This window comes from Alosa pseudoharengus, unplaced genomic scaffold, assembly GCF_046254945.1.
Source record: "Alosa pseudoharengus isolate Yale_2024_CS ecotype anadromous, Long Island Sound unplaced genomic scaffold, YU_APseudo_1.1 YU_APseudo_1.1_scf_8, whole genome shotgun sequence".
Taxonomy (NCBI): domain Eukaryota; kingdom Metazoa; phylum Chordata; class Actinopteri; order Clupeiformes; family Clupeidae; genus Alosa; species Alosa pseudoharengus.
In genome coordinates this window covers 15,271,182-15,293,944 of record NW_027468870.1, presented here as the reverse complement: position 1 = coordinate 15,293,944, position 22,763 = coordinate 15,271,182, and the positions used below count along the sequence as shown (strand labels likewise).

At 41.1% G+C, this 22,763-nt stretch overlaps 1 protein-coding gene across 1 annotated transcript in view; it reads right to left on the bottom strand.

Moving 5' to 3' along the window:
- The window catches only part of rxfp2a (relaxin family peptide receptor 2a), a 48,622-nt gene that overhangs the window by 11,345 nt on the left and 14,514 nt on the right, over positions 1 to 22,763 (bottom strand). The window lies entirely within an intron of this gene.

Sequence of the window (22,763 nt, the reverse complement as noted above, 5' to 3'; positions counted from 1 at the left end):
ACAATCTTTGCTTAGAGTGTTCATTGACTTGACCTTTGACCTTTGACCTCCAACATCAACTCACTTCATCTTTGAGTCCATACAAACACTTGTACCAAATTTTAAGCATATGCGTCAAACCGTTCTGGAGATATAATGCGCAAAGCATGAGATATGGCTGTGACTTTTATTGACACAAGGGAAACACTTAAACAGGATGTGTAGTTTGATTGTAGATTGTATGCATTAGAAGCTGAGACAGTTGACACCTGTGCCAGTGTTCTAATTAGCCCGGGAACTACTCTGGGAGCTTAACGAGCGCAGCTGGCTTTAGGCCATTATGACATCACAGCCATTCAAGTCTAAGGGGGAAAAACGGTTATTTCAACATGTCTGTACGTTAAGCGGTTAGAGTCGCATTAATTCTTGAAAAGGTAAAAAGAAAAAATGGTTATAATAATAATAATAAGAAGAAGAAGAAGCCAGGAGATTTCAAGATAGTGGATTCCATCCACTATAATTAATTATTTGACCAAAACTTAACCTAGCCTATGTAGTGCAACTTGCAAACACATGGTGGCTTAAAGCACGTCTGACAATTTTAGGGATTATGAAAGGGCAACCCTATAAAATCCTCATAATGAAATGGGTAGGAGCCAACCCATAAACACTAGATGCCCAGTAGGTGCCACCACCATGATGAAGAGTCAGCGCACCACAGCACAGAGAGCCAAACAAACAGATGTTTTTTGCCATCTGTAATTGGCTACTAAATGCATGCTGACACTTGGTGACATTTATAAAAGGCCCTTGCAAGGCTGCATAGTGAACCACAGCTCCAGCAACTTTCTCCCACCATTTAATGCTTATTTCCATAAAAGAAGCCAATAATCCCTGAGACAGCAGACTTAATGGCCGAGGTGCTGAATGTGTCAGTTTGATGGAAAGATAAAGAGAGAGGCAAATAAGAGGGCGAGAGAGAAAGTGGTGTCAGGTGTGCTGTGAACTCGCTCTTTTAATACCTATGGTACGCATATTGACTGAGCTGTCAGTCTCTCTCAACTACTATCACCCAACTTCACTTCACTGCCTTTTAAAAAAAACGCTGTAGTGGAATGGGGATTGTACCTGGCACCTTATTACCATGTGTAAAGGTCAACTCAAGCTCTTTGCCTGGTACTTAGTGAGATTCAATAGTCTTCAAAAAAAGCTTTCAAGAAAATATATTCCAATGCTGCTCTTTCCTGACCATTCCATTGATCAGTTCCATGAGGAAAAAGTGCCACTTTGCGTCATCTGTCCATCTCTCTGAATGAGATAACTTTGATGCTTTCATCAGAACTAGCTCTGTGCTTGGCAATTAGTGAGCTTAAAGGTGTACAGTAATTTCCTGTGTATTAGCCGCATTGTGCATACCGCAGTAGAGTGACTAAATTGCAACCGCAGGACAGTGTTTTATGCTAATTTAATTTAAAAAAAACAAACAAACCCATGTATTAACCGCTCCCGTGTATTAACTACAGTGCCCCATAGCCGAATGAATCAGAATCAGATTGTGCTTTAATCATAAAGAAAACTGGAGAAAAAAAATAATGCATTCCCATGTATAGCCCACCCCTGTGTATTAACCTAATACCTGAAGACATTTAGTGAAATATAAACCTTGGTTAATAGGTGGAAAATTACGGTATCCTTCAAGTCACATGTCAGTGCTGCTCTTCAATGATCATTCAACTGGTCAACTCCATGACAGGAAAAAAAGATTGTGATCTTTCCTCGTCTGCCCATCTCTGTCTGAGTGAGCCAATTTCTCACACAGGACTGTGCTGCAACCGTCTGGAAAAGTCAGGCTGTCGGCACAAAGTCAAGATGACCAGACAGAGTCGAGAAAGCCCTTATTCCTCATCAGCCTCCCCAAAAATCCCCAAACCTCCTAGGAAGCCACTGTAGATACAACCCCAAAACAGAAAAAGTTGGGACATTGTGTAAAATGTGTATAAATAAATATATGAATAAAAACAGAATGCAATAATCTGCAAATCTCTTAAACTCATATTTAGTTGCACAAAGGACAGAGACAACATATCTAATGTTGAAAATGACAAATTTGACAATTTCATGGAAAATATATGTTAGTTCTGAATTTGATGCAGCAACATGTTTCAAAAAAATGTTGGGACTGGGGTAACAAAATGCAGGAAAAGTTGTGTAATGATAATGATAAAGAAAACAAAAGGAGGAATATTTCACAACTAATTAGGGTAACTGGCAACATGCTTGGGTATGAAAAAGAGCATCCCAGAGAGGCAGGGTCTCTTAGAAGTAAAGATGTAGGGGTATTCATCACTCTGTGTAAACCTGTGTGCACAAATGATGAAATAATGTACCGGTAATTTTAATGCTTCTTAAAGGAACCATATGTAAGATTGTGGCCAAAACTGGTACTGCAATTACTTTCAAATTACTGTAGAGCGGTGTATCCCCTCCCCTCCCCCCTGACTCGAGGTTGCCAACCCGGATGGCGAAACACTACTGACTTTGTGATTAGTAGAGGTGGAGGGTGGCGCATCAGGCCAAAACACAACACAACATGACAAAACACAACATCAACAGCAGTTGAGGGCTGCAACTTCACTTTTTAAATGACAATATCCTGGCCGGACTACTGTTGTCAGTGATATAAGTATTTGAAATGAACATGATTTCTTAATGTCTAGTGACATATCAGGGCCATTTTATGATAAATTGAAATAGATTTCTTACATATGGTTCCTTTAAGATGAAATTGTGAATTAACCGAAGGGTTGGCGGTTCGATCCCCAACCAGTAGGAAAATGTGGAAGTGGTTGAGCACTGCTGAAGTGCCCTTGAGCAAAGCACCAAACCCTCACTGCTCCCCGAGCGCCGCTGTAGCAGGCAGCTCACTGCTCCGGGTTAGTGTGTGCTTCACCTCACTGTGTGTTCACTGTGTGCTGTGTGTGTTTCACTAATTCACGGATTGGGATTTCACTAGTTCACATTCCGTAATTTGCAAACAGATATAATAGCATAATAGAAAAGCATGTTTGGCGAAGTCTCTGGCCAGGGTCCTGAAGTGATTTGCGTTACAACAGCGTTGAGCTGCTTTTGAAACCAGAAGCGAGTAACGGAGCGTCCGTAGTCTGGAAGGGGGATCTATCCATGCGATGGAAAAAGTAATTAGCCAAAGTGTATAGGGCTGCAGGAGAGAGTAGATGTTGAAAATAACAGCCCAAACACGCGGTTGTGAAGTTCAACATCTAATGCACCCCAATGTTTAGCAGTAAGGCCTACGCAATTAAAATAGGCTGCTGTAGCTAACTGCGGTAGCTATAACGGCAAGAGCAGTGATGAGCAGCAACAAATTATTAGAGAGGATTCCGAGGAACAGATGCTGGTGCAGGTGCTCCAAGGCTCAGCTATTAACGGAGCAGAGCTACACACTGGTGCTCCCTTGGTCAGCTAAGGAAGGGCTTTAATATGCTGGTACTCTCTGAACACAGAGGAAGGTGTAAATGAGAAAAATGGTTTAAATGAGAAAAATGTCAACATAGGCTGTGGCAGAGAATTTCTAGGGGGTGGGGTATTACACGTTGCCACTGTTTCCACCAATGATATCGCTGCATCATCAACAACGTTGTTGGAACTACATTGTTCGAACGTCCGAGGTAGCGAATTGCGACACAGGTACGATGCTTTCTGGAAACAGGTGTAACAATGTCGTTGTTTGGTCGCAAGTTGCGTCGTACCATGGTGGTTGAGCAACGTCGTTGCTAACTTTTCTAGAAACGACCCCTAGGGAAAGAAGGGTGAGGGAGGGCTGGGAAAAAACGCGGGCTCGAACGCTGTTCGCGTCGGCTGGACATGATGGGGAAAGGGGAAAAGGTAGCGACGCGGTCGCTACGGGGGAAGGGTGAGGAGGTTGCGCAGCACCCTGGGTAGGCAAAGAGAAAAGTGGGGAGGGTTGATTAGCTGGAAAAGAGAAAGAAGCCGTAGTAGCGGAAGGAATGGCACAGACTAAATCGTTTAGTCTATTTCTTTGTATTGTGAAACTGAAATTAAATATGGACTATTACAATCAATAATATGTTGAAATTAATTAAAAGCAATCAATTTCTATGAAAAATCTATGTCTGTTGTGTGCATGTGTCAAAGCCTAGGCCTACCGCGCGCATATTGTACGCCTAGGCTATTTCATTGCCTTGTTAGGCTATGCACAGGGTGTGCCAACTTTTTATGAGAGAGACCCCCTTAAAGACAAAAAGATCATTCGAGCCCTGGAGCCAGAGGGAGCCGAGCTCCCATAGAGTGAGGACTGGCTCCCATGAAAGCAACAAAGTCAAAACCTGAGGGGGTCTCATATCTATGGAAGCCCGTTTCCGCCACTTGAAAAAAAAAATTGCCAGATACTAAGTCAAAATTATGAGTTTTAAAGTCATAATTATGAGATTTAAAGTCATAATTATGAGATTTAAAGTCGTAATTATGAGATATAAACTCGTAATTATGAGATTTAAAGTCATAATTATGAGATATAAAGTCATAATTTTGAGATTTAAAGTCGTAATTATGAGATATAAAGTCATAATTATGAGATTTAAAGTCATAATTTTGAGATTTAAAGTCATAATTATGAGATTTAAAGTCGTAATTATGATTTAAAATTGAGATTATTAACCCAGGAAGTAAACCCAAAAGGTCATGAGCTGTTGCTGTTCTGCTCAGTTTAGCTAGTTGATGGACTCTGGTTGTAGCAGTTTGCACACAGCCTAATAGTTTATTTCAGCAATGTCTTTAGAGGTATAATCAACAGGCACTCCTTCGTAATGACTTTAAATCTCAAAATTGTGACTTTATTTCTCATAATTAAGAGATATAAAGTTGCAATTTCTAGATTATTAACCCAGGAAGTACGCTAAAGGTCATGCTGTGTCAGACTCGGAAAAGGAACGCTAGACATGTCAGTATAAGAGTCAGAGCAAGCAATGCCATGCTAGGCCTACGTGCTGTAGCCTAAACTAGATAAATGAACTTGCTCACATTCTAAATGATTGTCTTTCTAGCGATCCTTTTCTGCACCATGGGCGGCAACTTTCCTCATTTTCCCATAATGAACTGGCTCCATGGGGCTGGATAGCTTTTGCAGTTCTAATGTCGATACTGCTACTCGGTTGCATGTTGCTTTGAAGTCACTCATAGCACAACACATTATTATTATATGCATGTGATCAAAATGGGTTATGGATGCTTCAAAGAATAATTATTCTGAATTGGATACAACATATTTGATAATCAGATAGACCAAACAGCCAGATCGTTCAAATAGGCTGATGTCTGATAGGCTCTAGCTACATTTTTAACGAGCAGGTGACCAGCATGGAAAAGCTGGATGAAGATGCCTCTGTCGAGTGTCAACCGTAGCCTACAGAAGCAAAGCCTAAAAGAAACCACCTGTGGTGGTGATGTCCATAAAGCGAAGGAGTGCCTGTTGATTATACCACTAAAGACATTGCTGAAATAAACTATTAAGCTACAGTAGCCTAACAGTTTTATGTCTAAACTACAAATACCTAAACAGAGCAGAACAGCAACCTTGACTCATGACCTTTTGGGTTTACTTCCTGGGTTAATAATCACAAAATTTCGACTTTATATCTCTTAATTATGACTTTAAATCTCATAATTACGACCTTACATCTCAAAATTATGACTTTAAATCTCATTATTATGACTTTAAATCTCATAATTACGACTTTATATCTCATTATTATGACTTTATATCTCATAATTATGACTTTTAATCTCAACATTTTGACTTTGTATCTCATAATTATGACTTAAAATCTCAAAATTATGACTTTAAATCTCATAATTATGACTTTATATCTCATAATTACGACTTTAAATCTCAAAATTATGACTTTATATCTCATAATTATGACTTTAAATCTCATAATTACGACTTTAAATCTCATAATTATGACTTTAAATCTCATAATTATGACTTTAAACCTCATAATTTTGACTTAGTATCTGGCAGTTTTTTTTTTTCAAGTGGCGGAAATGGGCTTCCATACATATCTGAAGGTAGCCTGGCCCTTACCGCCTGTGACTACGAATTCTCTTCGTCATACAGTCTGGAACAAAGTAATAAGAATCCGTCTCCGTAATGGGCGGATGCTTATTTCGAGGTTTAAAATCATTGGAGTTCCCTTAACCAATCAGCAACGTTTGGTAATGACGTATGCTGTGCGCCGGAGTTCAGGCTATTACGCTTCCCACTTCTGCTCTCAGTAGTAAACAGACCGCTGGCTAGTATGTAGGCTACCTGACCGCCAGGGCAGTCTCTTCGTAGTGGATATATCCCTAACTTGTGCCAGCCACAGACCGAGAGTTGTATACCAAAAGCGTCATGTCACCGAGATTATATCAGTCAAAGTCAAAGTCAAAGTCAGCTTTATTGTCAATTTCTTCACATGTTCCAGACATACAAAGAGATCGAAATTACGTTTCTCACTATCCCACGGTGGAGACAAGACATATTTTACCAATTTTAAGTCCACAGACAAACATAACATTCAAGTAAACAAAAAAGTAAGTAAATAAGTAAATAAGAGGGCACATATAATGAAAAAATAAGAGCAGCAAAATTTGGTTGAAATTGTGCATAGACAGTCAATAAAATAAAATAAAATTAATCAGCTCTTGTCACACGCGTTTTCCTCTTATCTCTTCTCGCCGCTTATCAGACGATTGTTGTTCTACGCAGCCCGGTGACTTCGTCGGAGCTACGGAGCTTTTACTTCGTCCTACACGGGCTGTTCAGACTACACTCTTGGATAAGTTGGATTGTACTGATGACCTACGTGTTATTTAACCTGGAGCTTGCTCAGTTAAACTAACAGTTGTTCGGCATAAAACAACGCAGCCTCACCTTGAGCCATGCTCCGTGACTGGCTAACGTTACTGTCCACAAGCACGGTAGCCTCGCCTGGAGCCCAGCTCAGCCACAGGCCTCTGTCAAACACAAACACGGAGTGGTTTACCTTGAGCCCAGCTCGGTAACCGCTAGTCCCAGTCAAGCACAATCACAGCAGCCTTTCCTTGAGCCCCGCTTGGTAACCGGCTAGCTCAAGTCAAGACACACAGCCTCGCCTTGAGCCCCGCTCGGTAGGCTAGTAGCTATCATTCCATTCCTTAAGTAGGCCGCATTGATTTTGTAAAGGTAATTTGAGAGTAGGGGGGAGAATAACGAGCAGCAAACGTTTATTTGAAAACATGAAAAGTAGTGATGCATGTAGTAGCCTACACTTGTGCGTTTAGGTTTAGTAATCACCATCTGATAAATCAAACTTATTCCAAAGCCAGTTGGAAGGAGAGTTTTACGACGTCCTTGCCATTTATAAAATTGACAAGACAAGCCTCTTGTTCCTGCTTTATTTGCGTGATGCCCTCGAGAGTTGAGACAACTTCGCGGATAGCTTCTAGCGTCTCTTCCTCCGTCGCCATTGTTGCTATAATGTTGAACTACAAGCTTCGCTGGACTACAACAAGCAACTCGGCAGGCAAGTTCCGCGTCATCACTCAACTGTTCGCTGATTGGCGCGGTTGTACGCGAACCGCATACTGTCTGTTGGGCCAGACTACGTGCGAGGCTGAAATCAAATTTTGGCCGGAAGTACGTAGGATGGTAACACCAGGCTAATCTGAAGGTGTCTGGCATTGCAATTTAATCTTAAACAACCGCTCATTATCCATCCCTGTGCGATCTCTTACCATTAAAGACGTTAAATTAAAATATAGGCTACTACGTAGGGCTGGGATAAACGATTATTTTTTCAAACGATTAATCTAGCGATTATTTTTTCGATGCATCGATTAATCAAACGATTCATTTTTTCAGTCCGATTCGATTTCGATTCGATTATCGATTATCTCCCCATTAATTCACTAATAGCAACTTACATGTTTATTTACATATCTGAATGAAAAAACATGAATTCTTTAACATTGCAATATATGTTTATTGCTCTTAAGATTCCAAAATAAAAGACTGAAGTGCAAGTAACTACAAGTGCAAAGTAATGCATTCTTAGTCAGAGGTAGCATTCAATAAAGTTCAGTAGGCTAGTGCAGTGTTTCCCAAACTTTTTTTCTGGCGACCCACTTTTTAAAAATGACAGACCATCGCGACCCATTTCACTTCAAATCTACCCTGCAACCACCAATATTGTTTTAGGCCACAGGTTCTCCAACTTTTCTATGCCTCCCCCAACCATACATTGATATAGGATCCCTGCTTTGAACACGGTTGTGTTGCATTTTGAGCACCATCAGCGTGAAAAGTTGGAAATGACTACTGAAAAGATACGTTTTAATGCGCATCCGAGAGTAGGGCAAATTCTCGCATGTTGCGCAGTCGTCATTCGTCAGCATAGTAAGCTGTTCCTGTATTTCTAAAAATAAATGTTGTAGGCTATACGTTGCGTTGCAGACAAATGGGTCCATAACACTGTGGACGTCAATTCCAATGTAAACAGCAAATAACTCAAGTCGTTATATTGTACTGTTGTATTATATTATATTGTATAGTCGTTATATCAGAACAAAAGGCGTTTGCGCAATAGCCGGAAGAATGCGCCTTTACTTTGGAGTTAGCGAGGTAGAAAACGAGAGGAATAGTGTTTAAAATGCCCATTTAAAATGTTGACTAATATAATGCACTGTTGTGCATTTTAAATCAGAAATAAGAATGTGAGGAGGTTGCTATTAACTTTAAAGATTGCATCTGCAATCGAAACTGTATGCAAATTGAATGGCCTTATGTCCGGTCTATGGATGTCTGCTTTAGTTGACAGCATGGTCACTAGATTTTAATCGGTAAAATTGAGGAACTGGTATCTATTAATGTTCGTGCAAATAGGCGGATTCATGTCCCTTGCAGTTTGCAACTGCGAGGTACATGGCAGGCGCCCCATAGAACGGTTTCATTTTGAGAGGTAGATATCCTTGCGATCCCATGCGATGCATTCGTCCCCCAGTTTCATGCGCCAGTTTCATGAGCTTTTATGACAAAACCGTGACTGTGGTAGTTAACAGTCTACATCCTAATAGAAAAATGTTAGCTTTCCTGGTAACATAAATTGTGCTGGCGACCCAAATAAAATCTCCTGCGACCCACCCGTGGGTCGCGACCCAGACTTTGGGAAACACTGGGCTAGTGTATGTCTAATTGAGGGCCTGTCATTTTAAGACGTTCGTGTGGGAATCCTTGCAATTAACATTAACAGTTAAAAGGCTGCTGATGTGTGTATGCAATTCATAACGTAGTTAGTTCAAATAACAGTTCGTACTTCTCCTTTGGACAAGCACTTTTGAGTCTTGGAAAACACTTTTCCATTTCCATCGGGATTTTGCAAACAGAGTCAATAAAATGAGCCCTACACGAGTAATACAAGCAGCTGAAAGTAAGCATGCTAAACTTGACATCCAAACAGTATTCTAACGTTAGCTTTGAGATAGGGCTACTGCTTGATTGCATACTGTAACTTAACTTCGTTTAGTCTCCTCAATGTACTATGTTGTGGTAAGACCTTAGTAGAGCTTTAACTTTAATGCAGCGGTTTTGAACAAATTTGCGCAGCATGGTCACGATGCTAAGCGGATTTAATAGCAATTTAGCCCAATGTGTTCTATGCAGTGCTTCTATGTGGCAACAACAATCCTTCAACAATCGTGAATATTTTGTTAAATGCACATGCAGAGGGGGAGCAGCGGGCTCGTTAAGAGCGGGCGGGGCGAGAAAAGGCTGTGTGAGTAAAAAGTGCAGCTCAATGAAATTATGTTATCTTATCTTCAGTGTTGGGGAGTAACGGAATACATGTAGGCCTACCGGCGTTACGTATTCAGAATACAAATTATGAGTAACTGTATTCCGATACAGTTACAAGTTAAATAGTTGGTATTTAGAATACAGTTACATTGTTGAAATCAATGGATTACATGACGATACTTCTCTGTTTCATAAGTTTGCTCACTCTCTAAATGAATTAAAGCAACTCAGAAGCTCCTGAAAGCAATCTATGATGAAATTGTTTACATGTTTAAATCCAAGCCCCGCCGTCTTGCACTAGCCTCAAAATGCAGCCAGCGCGCATTAAGGACGCGTCATCGGAGACCCTGAAATGACTGTTTGCACAGAAAATTAGGAGTAAAGTAAGTGGAGGTAACTCCTGTTCCTCACTGATCGTGGTTCATGATGTCTGTTCAAAGGATATTTTCCTAAGTATTAATAGCTCAGGCTACTTCAGCCAATCGGTTACACAGTTTGCTAAGCAATAGGCCTAAGCAAAGCCTAGTTCAGACCTACAATAAAACCAATCTCTAAAATAGGCACTGCATTCTACGTTTTTTATTCTAACTTAAAATAGCTTTATGGATTATTATTTTTCTAATTAGATCTACATTTACGTTTTAAAATTAATTATATGGTGCAGCCTCTGAAGAATTATTCTTGCGAGTAGGCCTAGCATATTTTAAGGTTAACGTTAACGGTTTTTGATTGTCATTATTAAGCGATCACGTTCATTTTGAGAGCACTGATATACAGTAGCCCATATTTACATGTACAGGTCATTTGCGTTCCACCTGTCATATCCTCACTTGTACTGGGTTGATACCACCGAAAAATCTCACAGGCACACCTTAATTATAATTTCTGGCTACGCCCTTAAAGTAGGCTGCCTGAGGAAGACCCAGTCGGGTCGAAACGTTGCAACACATTAAATATATGGGAGTTTTAGCAGAGTGCGGGCATTTCATTCCTTTGCAGTACGCCCTTAAAGTAGCCTATTTATTTAGTTTGTTTTAATTAGCCTAGTTGCCTGCTGTAGTTTTAGTGGTCACCTTGCTATTTTAAAGTTGTATCAGGAAGCTTAGTTGACTTTACATTCTTCTATGTGGGCCTAACACTTCAGCCATTTGGAACAGAAGAACACACCAGAATAGGCCTGTTTACTAAGCCTAAGCAGGATTTGATGGCCGCATTCCTACACTTATAAAATGCAATTCAATGCGGAAGTAATCTAAGTATTCAGAATACGTTACTCAGATTGAGTAACGTAACGGAATACGTTACAGATTACATTTTTGGGCATGTATTCTGTATTCTGTAACGGAATACGTTTTGAAAGTAACCCTCCCAACACTGCTTATCTTTAATTTCAATAGCAGGCCTACAACATAGAACATCAATGTGTGGTGGCCGGTTTTGATTTCGTGGTGCCCAGCCACAGATTAGTCAACGTATGGAAAACACTGAAGGTGTAAAATTAAAAATATTTAGCAGCACATGTTATGCTTGACTAATCGACGCTCATATTTTGCGTCGACGTATTTTTTGCGTCGACGTCATCGATTACGTCGACGCGTTGTCCCAGCCCTACTACTACGGGACGTAGACCTTTCCTACGCTCTTGAACGCGGCATAAAACTTCACCACCACACCACTAGACTATATGAGCAAACCGTATACGATCGTTTTGACAGCACTCGCAAATCTGAAGAAGTCACCCTGCTTTGATGCAAGTGTTTTGTCTATTTACATAGGCGTTCATTGGGCTAACCTATATGGTTTGATATGTGCTGAAAAGTCCTGTTTGCTGTTGAACTTGCGCTTCACCTCTTCTATGTTGATTGACAAAGCCATAAATTATGGCCCATAATGCAGCCTACAATAATTGTGTTGTCTGATGATCTGTAGCCAGGGCCGGATTATCATGGACATGGGCGCCTGGGCACAAAATCGGAATGTGCCTCCCTCCCTCCCCGCATGCACGCCCGCACACAGTTGCCTGATGGTACGCACAGTGCGTTCGGCCATACACCTGCAGGCGCGCACTCACTAACCCCAAAGCTAACCTGTAGGTTACAGCAGCTGTGAGAACCACCGTTGGGCTGCTAAGAAAGACTCTGTTGTAGTTTCCAGATGATACAAACACAAAATTAATTTCTGTCGATTAAACCTCTTATCAGATTTATTTATGGGTATCCTCATTTATTGTGATTGTCGAATTTCCATGATAGTGTTTGTTTTATGCATGCAGTGTGTGGTTTGGATGAGCCAGATGGGCAGCTTGCCTGTCTTCAGCTTAAAAGTTTCTGTCCAAAATTGCGTGAAAAACGTCCAATTAACTGCAAAAAAACAAAACAAAAAAACACCAAGAAAACCCCCTGAACCCCCGAATTTGTGTAGCCTCCCCTAGTTAGCCTACAATTCCTAGAATATACTAGTCATGTCGAGATGTCATTTTAGCTAACGTGGTTAGAAATTTCTCGGATGCAATTGAGCAGTTAGCCCACACTTCATCAACCCACAAACATGAAATTTACTTCTGTCAAAACTTTTGAAAGGGAGAGACACTAAATTACATTTTCAGTGTAGGGCAGTAAGCACACGCAAAATGTAGTGGCTTTAAGCACAGAGCAAGCGCATTCTGCCTGGTACAGATTACAATGTAATACAGACAAGTCTTACATGAATATGACGCACATTTCGACCAGAGACGAAGCTAAAGGTGAAGATATCTATCTCCTGTTACTGGATCAGCAGGTAAGACGGGACGTGAGAGTGCCACCCGCATCCAGGGCCGGATTATCATGACCATGGGCCCTGGGCACAAAATCGGAATGTGCCTCCCTCCCTCCCCGCATGCACGCCCGCACACAGTTGCCTGATGGTACGCACAGTGCGTTCGGCCATACACCTGCAGGCGCGCACTCACTAACCCCAAAGCTAACCTGTAGGTTACAGCAGCTGTGAGAACCACCGTTGGGCTGCTAAGAAAGACTCTGTTGTAGTTTCCAGATGATACAAACACAAAATTAATTTCTGTCAATTAAACCTCTTATCAGATTTATTTATGGGTATCCTCATTTATTGTGATGTCAAAGTTCCATGATAGTGTTTGTTTTATGCATGCAGTGTGTGGTTTGGATGAGCCAGATGGGCAGCTTGCCTGTCTTCAGCTTAAAAGTTTCTGTCCAAAATTGCGTGAAAAACGTCCAATTAACTGCAAAAAAACTAAACAAAAAAACACCAAGAAAACCCCTTGAACCCCCGAATTTGTGTAGCCTACCCTACTTAGCCTACAATTCCTAGAATATACTAGTCATGTCGAGATGTCATTTTAGCTAACGTGGTTAGAAATTTCTCGGATGCAATTGAGCAGTTAGACCACACTTCATCAACCCACAAACATGAAATTTACTTCTGTCAAAACTTTTGAAATGGAGAGACACTAAATTACGTTTTCAGTGTAGGGCAGTAAGCACACGCAAAATGTAGTGGCTTTAAGCACAGAGCAAGCGCATTCTGCCTGGTACAGATTACAATCTAATGCAGACAAGTCTTACATGAATATGACGCATATTTCGACCAGAGATGAAGCTAAAGGTGAAGATATCTATCTCCTGTTACTGGATCAGCAGGTAAGACGGGACGTGAGAGTGCCACCCGCATCCAGGGCCGGATTATCATGACCATGGGCCCTGGGCACAAAATCGGAATGTGCCTCCCTCCCTCCCCGCATGCACGCCCGCACACAGTTGCCTGATGGTACGCACAGTGCGTTCGGCCATACACCTGCAGGCGCGCACTCACTAACCCCAAAGCTAACCTGTAGGTTACAGCAGCTGTGAGAACCACCGTTGGGCTGCTAAGAAAGAGTCTGTTGTAGTTTCCAGATGATACAAACACAAAATTAATTTCTGTCAATTAAACCTCTTATCAGATTTATTTATGGGTATCCTCATTTATTGTGATGTCAAAGTTCCATGATGTTTGTTTTATGCATGCAGTGTGTGGTTTGGATGAGCCAGATGGGCAGCTTGCCTGTCTTCAGCTTAAAAGTTTCTGTCCAAAATTGCGTGAAAAACGTCCAATTAACTGCAAAAAAACAAAACAAAAAAACACCAAGAAAACCCCCTGAACCCCCGAATTTGTGTATCCTCCCCTAGTTAGCCTACAATTCCTAGAATATACTAGTCATGTCGAGATGTCATTTTAGCTAACGTGGTTAGAAATTTCTCGGATGCAATTGAGCAGTTAGACCACACTTCATCAACCCACAAACATGAAATTTACTTCTGTCAAAACTTTTGAAAGGGAGAGACACTAAATTACGTTTTCAGTGTAGGGCAGTAAGCACACGTAAAATGTAGTGGCTTTACGCACAGAGCAAGCGCATTCTGTCTGGTACAGATTACAATCTAATGCAGACAAGTCTTACATGAATATGACGCACATTTCGACCAGAGACGAAGCTAAAGGTGAATATATCTATCTCCTGTTACTGGATCAGCAGGTAAGACGGGACGTGAGAGTGCCACCCGCAATGATCGCCAGACTCAGGGTCGCCTGCAGGAAATAATGCTATGCACACCCATCTACACTACAATCACGGGATTTTGGACAGAAACTTTAAGCTGAAGACAGGCAAGCTGCGTGGTCTGGCTCATCCAAACCACACACTGCGTGAAACAAACACTATCATGGAATTTGGACATCACAATTAATGAGGATACCCATAAATAATCTGCACTGATAAGAGGTTTAATTGAAAGAAATCACTTTTGTATGTGTAGGCTATCATCTAGAAACTACAACAGAGCCTTTCTTAGCAGACCATCGGTGGTTCTCAAAGCTGCTGGAACCAGTTTGGAAGGGTCATACAAACTTTAACAGAGCAAGCAGGGCCCGTTTTCTGTCTGACTCAGTACTTAATATTTTTTTCCCGAAGTGTTTACAACTTAGTGTTAACTACTAATTGTTGCAAACTGGTACTATGAACGAAATATTAGTGCATTCCTGGATCTACATCCTTATGCATGCTTCCTGCCAGGACTTTTACGGGCTTTTCCCAAATCACGGAAGTAACGTCGACGCAGCGGTATAGTAGCAGATAGTAGCATCCATCAGTTAAGTGTTATTTAAATAAACTTCTGGTGTATTTACAAACTTTTCAATGCATCTTTTTATGAGTAAAGAACATAGTTGTACTACAGTAGAAGTTTCGTACCATTCAGGGCATTATTAGTGGGGTAATTTACGAGATAAAAGTTGGTACCATTACGACTGCAGAAACTCATTCGTTTCTGACAGCGCTACTCAACCAGGGTTCGACCAAGGGAAAACAGGTTCTGGGAGGGTGTTTGGCTCGGGGTCATGGTGCAAAGGACCCTAGGGTGAAATTACTCCGAACCATCGCTTTAAGCTTTGTGCCTCTGATCATCTGTTTCTGGTCGCCAAAATAGGGCCCTAAGTCCACAAACAGCTCCAACCTCCCCTACAATGCCACTTCCCTTGACCCACCATTTCTGATAGAAGAGTATGAGGTCAGGAAAAGACAGAACTGCAGGAAAGCAGCCGACCCTGACCTAGTCTCTGCATCCACTATCAAATGGTGCACTGATGAGCTATCTATGGTCTTTACTGACATCTTTAACTGATCTCTGAAAGAATGTCAGGTTCCAGCATGCTTTAAATCTGCCATAATAATTCCCATACCTAAAAAGACTAACATCACTTGTCTTAATGAATATAGACCAGTGGCCTTAACTTCAGTCATAATGGAAGTGTTTGAGCGAATAGTTACTAACCACCTGCCTAGTGTGTCACTTCCATTTCGCTTTTTGCTTACAGAGAAAACAGATCTGTTGAGGATGCGGTTTCCCTCTGTGCTCATGACATCTTACAACATCTAGAAGGGAAAGACACATTATGCACGGGTACTGTTCATTGACTTTAGCTCTGTGTCTTTTAATAACATCATACCAGTAAGGCTCTATGAGAAACTCCTTGGGTTGGGTGTATCCATGTGTGGATCCAGAACTTCTTAACCAATACCGGTAAATTACAAGTGGTGAGAATTAACAATAAACTATCCAAGCCAATATCCACCAGCATTGGCACCCCCCAGGAGTGTGTTCTGTCCCCTCTCCTTTATTCTTTTTACACCAATGATTGTCTCACACCATGACTCAGTCAAGATCTTCAAATTTGCAGATGACACCCCTGTAGTAGGTGTGATTGAATGTAATAATGAAACAGCTTATAGAGCAGAAGTATCCTTACAAGGAGAATGGTGTACTGAAAAGTCTCAACATCTCCAAAACTAAGGAGATGGTAGTAGACTTCCGCAAAAATAGAAATAGGCTTTCACCTCTGATCACTGACCAAGCCGTAGACTGGGTGAACAGTTTCAAGTTCCTGGGCACCACCATCATCTCCAACCTCAAATGGGACGTTAATGTCAACCATATTGTGAAGAAAGCTCACCAGTGTCCAGAGGAAATGGTGTCTAAGGCTGGGATGAGGAACTTATACAGAGCTGTGATAGAGAGTGAGTGTTCTCACATTATCTATCACAATCTGGTTTGGTAACTGCTCAGCCGACGACAAGATGGCGCTAAATAGGGTTGTCAGGACAGCATCTAAAATCAACACCCGACTGCTTAAAATGGGAGGGAAAATAGTCAGGGACCCCTCTCATCCTGTCAATGCCCTAGGGAAAAGGTTTAAATGCATCACAGCCAGAACTTCCTGATTCACCAACAGTACATATCCCCACACAAGAGCCCTCAGCACACATCATCCCTGATCTGCACAGAACCTGGTTATGTCCCCCTCAGAGTCTGTTTTAAGGCAGTAACACTTTTGTTTTGTTGTATTTATATATTTTATTTGTTTTAGTTATTTATTGAACTATAGGGCTCCAGACTTTCTGTATACGTTTTTGAGATATTTTGTATTGTTACGTCCCTCCACTACCTTTGGTGGTGCTGTTTCCTTCTTTGTTGTTGCTGTTGTTTCTTTTCTGTAATTGTGTACAGGTGAGACCATAGACATAATATACATAGACGCTGCATTGGCTGCTGGAAACAAGAAATGCGGCCGCCATCTTGGACCGGTCATACTCCTCGTTGCGTTGCAGCAGAAAACACAAGATGACAGCACTGTGCAGCATGTTCCTGCTCAAATCGGCGGACCATACTTTACTTTTCACAAGTAAGATTTAACATTACCGTACTATTGGTTGTATTTTGTATTTTCGAACAATGTGGCCTGTATCATAGCTACATGTATGACCTTTGCAGCAAAAAAAAAACGCGTGAAAATCTGTTCGGTATTCAGTGAGGTATGAATAATTTAATGCGCTGACAGCTCATTGCACCAGCCAAACAGATTACACTGAGTGGAGTAGATGACCGATCCAAGATGGCGGCTCCACGTCTCGTCAGCGCTAGTAGGGAGTAGCGGTCGATGCAGCGTCTATAGCAGCCATCACCAAATGGCGGAGCGCGGTCCGAGTCCGGACCGTGACGTGATCCTATCCGGACCCAGACCATAATAGCCTAATTTAGATTTTCACGTAAGATTTCAAAGCTGCGCTAAATGTTTCGTTGGTTAGGATAACAGCATTTACTTCAGGAGCTTCAGGAACCATCATTTCGCTTGCTGCTACTCAGCCAGTGAAATCTGTGAATTCTGATAAAGTCGAGTCAGTGAGTAAAGTAGCCTAGGCCTACATGGAGAAGAGACTGATAGCCTGAAACGAGCGAGGAGAGGAGACGGGACGAGAAACAATCAGATGGATATCTAAGTTAACGATAAGTAAGTTATTTTCAAATCATCGATTGCTCAAAGAGGAGAAAGCTAGACAGCGAGAACAGAGCTTTATAACGATACGGGGGCAATACCACGCAAAACTGTCACGTCCGTAACGCCAACTAAATATGGATGTGACAGTTTTGCGCGGAATTGCCCTGGACTTCTTCTATAGCCTATATTCTGAGACAGGTGATTTTAAGCGCCAATTTGAAACACCTCTACTAGACAAAGCATATATTTTGAGCAAGCATAGGGGTCATTCCGTGTGAAATCACCCAATTTCAGCGCAATTTGGCAGGTGACCCTCTCCGAAAAAATCTGAAAAAAATCACAGGTGTTTGTAGACCAAATCCATGCATTGATCTTAAATAGTATATCTGTATAACTAATCGTTCCAAAACTACAGCCCTTTGAAACTTCAAGTCATTTTAAGCATTGTGGTGAACAATCCTTTTTGGTCAACTTCCAGCATTATTGGCTCTTTTGGTATTTCACACACATTAGTGAAACTATGTGAATAGAAGTACATTTTCCTGTTGAATTAAAATATCCAATTGGATTAGACGTATCTTGTATACTTTCCCCTCTGCAAAGCTCTGAAAATGGCTATAAATTCATAATGTGAAAAGACATCATCACCTTTGAGGGCTTCTCATTCAAAAAGTATGTGACACAAATTCATCAGATTTTTTTCCTACACATATAAGTATTATAAGGTCCTGTCCATGCATTAACTTTGGTTGTTATCATGTTCATATTTTCAGAGCATTTTTTTAAAATTGGGTTTGATTTTCAAAAAGCCTGTTTTCATCTTCTCATTTCACCACGTGGACAGTTAACAGGATTTTTTTTAATTTTACCATATATCATTCTGTATGTGAGGATCATCTGCCCAAAATTTGGGCTTGTTGCTGAGTTTCTTCATTGAGATAAGATTTTTTTTAAATATTGTCTATAAATCCACTGAATTTGTACTGGATCTGCAGTACCACTTTGCACCACATGTGGTGCTCTTTTAATACAATGGAAGTCAATGGAAGAGTAAGAGAGTCACTTGTTTGCTGCACATATCCAATCTAAACACACAGTTTATGGTTCATAGTTGAATTGGTCCAAATAATTATTGCAATATGAACAACATACTACTCATACATAAATCTTATTTAGAGAAAATAAACTGATCAAGTAAATTATACACACATAAGACTGACTGGTCATCATACATGCAGCAAGAGGATTTAGCATAATTACCATCTTTGTAATGAGTTTTCTACACCAGCTTCAACCTATCAGTGCCTATGTGAGCACTTTAATAATTTCTAGCCAGCTGGTTAGGCAAAGTCTATATTCATCGTCATGCTTGGGATGCAGTCCTCTGTGATACATAGACAAAGAGCATCAAGATGGAGATCAGTGCTTTAACAAACAATCAAACAATGGGTTTCTAAAATTCAGTTCATCAAGGTATTTCACTTAATGAAGATGGCCATGTGTGTTTCCATCACAAGTATTCATAACAAGGTTTGAGGACTCGTGGATCCAAGAGGCATTTGTAAAAAGATGATAAATCTTTAGTATTGATTTTTCTGCATCTGACAATGCACTGAATTTTAGAAACCCCTTTTTACTTGAACCATATGAACCATAAACTGTGTGTTTAGATTGGATATATGCAGCAAACAAGTGACTCTCTTACTCTTCCATTGACTTCCATTGTATTAAAAGAGCACCACATGTGGTGAGACAAGTGGTACTGCAGATAAAGTACAAATTCAGTGGATTTATAGACAATATTTGTAAAAAATCTTATCTCAATGAAGAAACTCAGCAACAAGCCCAAATTTTGGGCAGATGATCCTCACATACAGAATGATATATGGTAAAATAAAAAAAAATCCTGTTAACTGTCCACGTGGTGAAATGAGAAGATGAAAACGGGCTTTTTGAAAATCAAGCCCAATTTAATAAAAATGCTCTGACAATGTGATAATGTTAACAACCAAAGTTAATGCATGGACATGACCTTATAATCCATACATGAGTGAGAAAAAAATCTGATGAATTTGTGTCACATACTTTTTGAATGACAAGCCCTCAAAGGTGGTGATGTTTTTTCACATAATGAATTTATAGCCATTTTCAGAGCTTTGCAGAGGGGAAATTACACAAGATACACCTGATTTGATTGGATTGTTTAATTCAACAGGAAAATGTACTTCTATTCACATAGTTTCACTAATGTGTGTGAAATACCAAAAGAGCCAATAATGTTGGAAGTTGAACAAAAAGGATTGTTCACCACGATGCTTAAAATGACTTGAAACTTCAAAGGGCTGTAGTTTTGAAACCATTAGTGATACAGATATACTATTTAAGATTTATGCATAGGTTTGGTCTACAAACACCTGTGATTTTTTTCAGATTTTTTGGGAGAGGGTGACCTGCCAGCCACTGGGTGATTTGACACGGAATGACCCATAGGGTAGGCTAGGCCCATTCAACAGTGAACTGAGACCACATACCACACGATTTAAGAAGGCAATATGGCAATCTAGTTAAGCCTACATGCATTCACTGCCCAACAACGTGATATTCCTGGGTTTCCAGGATTTCGGGTCAACATTAAAAAAAACTAAAAAAACTAAATTAAACTTGCTGATTAATGGGTTCAAGGAACCAGCTGTGGAATATCCATCCTTGTCTCAGCTCAAGATCTTAAAAATAGCCAAGTCTACTCAGTTTTTCTCCCCAATTAGGCTACTCTTATCTTGCCTTATTTCTCCTCATTTCGAATGTTACAAGGATACAAGGAAGTTTATTGTCACATGCATATAGTTACTGGAAGTAAGAAATGCAGTGAAATTAAGTATGGTGTCAGCCTATTTGTGCATTTATTGGGGGGGTAAAAAGTGCAGTAGAAGAGGGGTTTAGTAGATTAAGTGGCAAGGGCTGCATAAGAAAGGTGGGGGAGGATTGCGATTGGGGGGGGGGGGGCACCAACAAGGAGCATCCAAGAGCAACAGGGGCAAGGAAAAACTCCCTTACCAAGGAAGAAACCTTGGGCATATCCACGGCTCAAGGGGCTAACCCAACTGCCAAGGGTCTTGGTGTGTGTGTTGGGGGGATGACAAGGGAGATGGGACAGTGTGCTGTGTATGTGGGGAGAGGGCAGTGTGCAATATGTGTGTTGGAGAAGCTTCCTCATGAGACAATGTGCTGTGTATTGGGGGGCGGGGGCAGTGTGCTGTAAGTATGTTGAGGATGTGTGTTGGAGAAGCTTCCTGATGAAATAATGTGCTGTGTATGTAGGGGAGGGGGGGGGGGGGCAGTGTACTGCAAGTATGATGTATGTGAGTGATGACAGTGAAGATGTGTGTGTGTGGGCGGGAGGGGAGTGGAGCAGTGACTGTGTGTGTGTGTATGTATAGTGTGTGTGTGGGTAGGTGGGGGCAGTATGCTGTAAGTAAGTAGAGGATGTGTGTTGGAGAAGATCCTGAAGACAATGTGCTGTGTATGTAGGGAGGGGGGGGGGCAGTGTGCAGCAAGTATGTAGAGGAGGCTTACTGTAGCAAGCAGTGTGCTGTATGTATGTGAGGTGATGACAGTGATGATGTAAGAGTGTGTGTTTTTTTTGTGTGTGTGTGTGTTGGGGATGGGGGGGGGGGGGGGGGGGGGGGACAGAAAGGCTAGGCAATCAAGGACATGGGTAGATAGATGGAGGAGAAATCAAAAATAATAAATAAAAAGTTCTATAGAGATGTGCAAAAGTTGGAGAAAGTCAGATATGTGTGTGTGTGTGTGTGTGTGTGTGTGTGTGTGGGTTTTGACGTGTGATGAATAATAAAATAAATAAAAGGTCTGCAGCATAGGGAGAGGGATGTAAAAGTGCTAAAAGTCATGTAGGTGTGTGTGTGTGTGTGGGGGGGGGGGGGTCATGAGTGCTGAGGAGTGGATGAGTGCAAAGTCAGTATAGTGTGAGTTCAGAGATGGGAAATGTTTGAGAGTGCTGAGGAGTGAATGTGTGCAAAGTCAGTATAGTGTGAGTTCAGAGTTCGGATGGCCTGGGGATAAAAACTTCTCCTGAGTCTCTCAGTTCTGGCTTTGTGACTACATAGGCGTCTTCTTGATTTCAGCGGTAGGAATAATCCATTGTTAGGATGAGAAGAGTCCTTCAGAATCTTTTGGGCTCTTAGGAGTACTCTTCTGGAATAGATTTCTTGTAGAGCAGGGAGTTGAGTTCTTATAGTACGTTCAGCTGAGCGCACTACTCTCTGCAGAGTACTACAATCTCTAACTGTGGAGTTCCCATACCAGGTGATGATGCTACCAGTTAGAACACCTGTTGCCTTTTAGGCTACTTATTTTATTTCACATTAAACATTAGGCCTAGGCCTACAATCTTCTATTTCTTGAATTTCCCCTTGGGGATCAATAAGTATCTATCTATCTATCTATCTATCTATCTATCTATCTACATCTAAGGCTCCATCCATCCATCCATCCTAATATTATACACATACATACATATACATAGCCTGAACACGCACGTTAAACATTATGATGCTCCGGACCTTTGCTTGAGGAAATATTCCGTAACTGGACCTCGCTGAAGAATAATTGAATACCCCTGGTCTATAGTATATTATGTCTATGGGTGAGACCTGTTGCGGGTGGGCGGAACCGGCCCCTTTAAAAGCACGCCAGCCCTTGACTTCAGGGGAGATTTTGGTTGGTGGACAGGCTGCGCCCACTTTGTTTGATTCCAGTTTTTGGAGCCTGGGCTGCCTCCAGAGTACATTTTTTTCTTTTTCAGTGTAATCATGGAATGGGCAGCTAGCGGTTGAGGTAAATGATTGCTAAATGTGAAAAAACATGCTATGAGCTTTAGATAGATAGATAGATAGATAGATAGATAGATACTTTATTGATCCCCAAGGGGAAATTCAAGAATCATCAAAAATCATGTACGATCGCTGACTTCACCTTTAAATGTCACATTAACAACTGACATACAAAATGCATTATGATACGTTTAGTTTGCGGTTACATCTGTGAGTGATTATTTTGGACAGCGATGAGTGAAATGCTATTGTAGCAT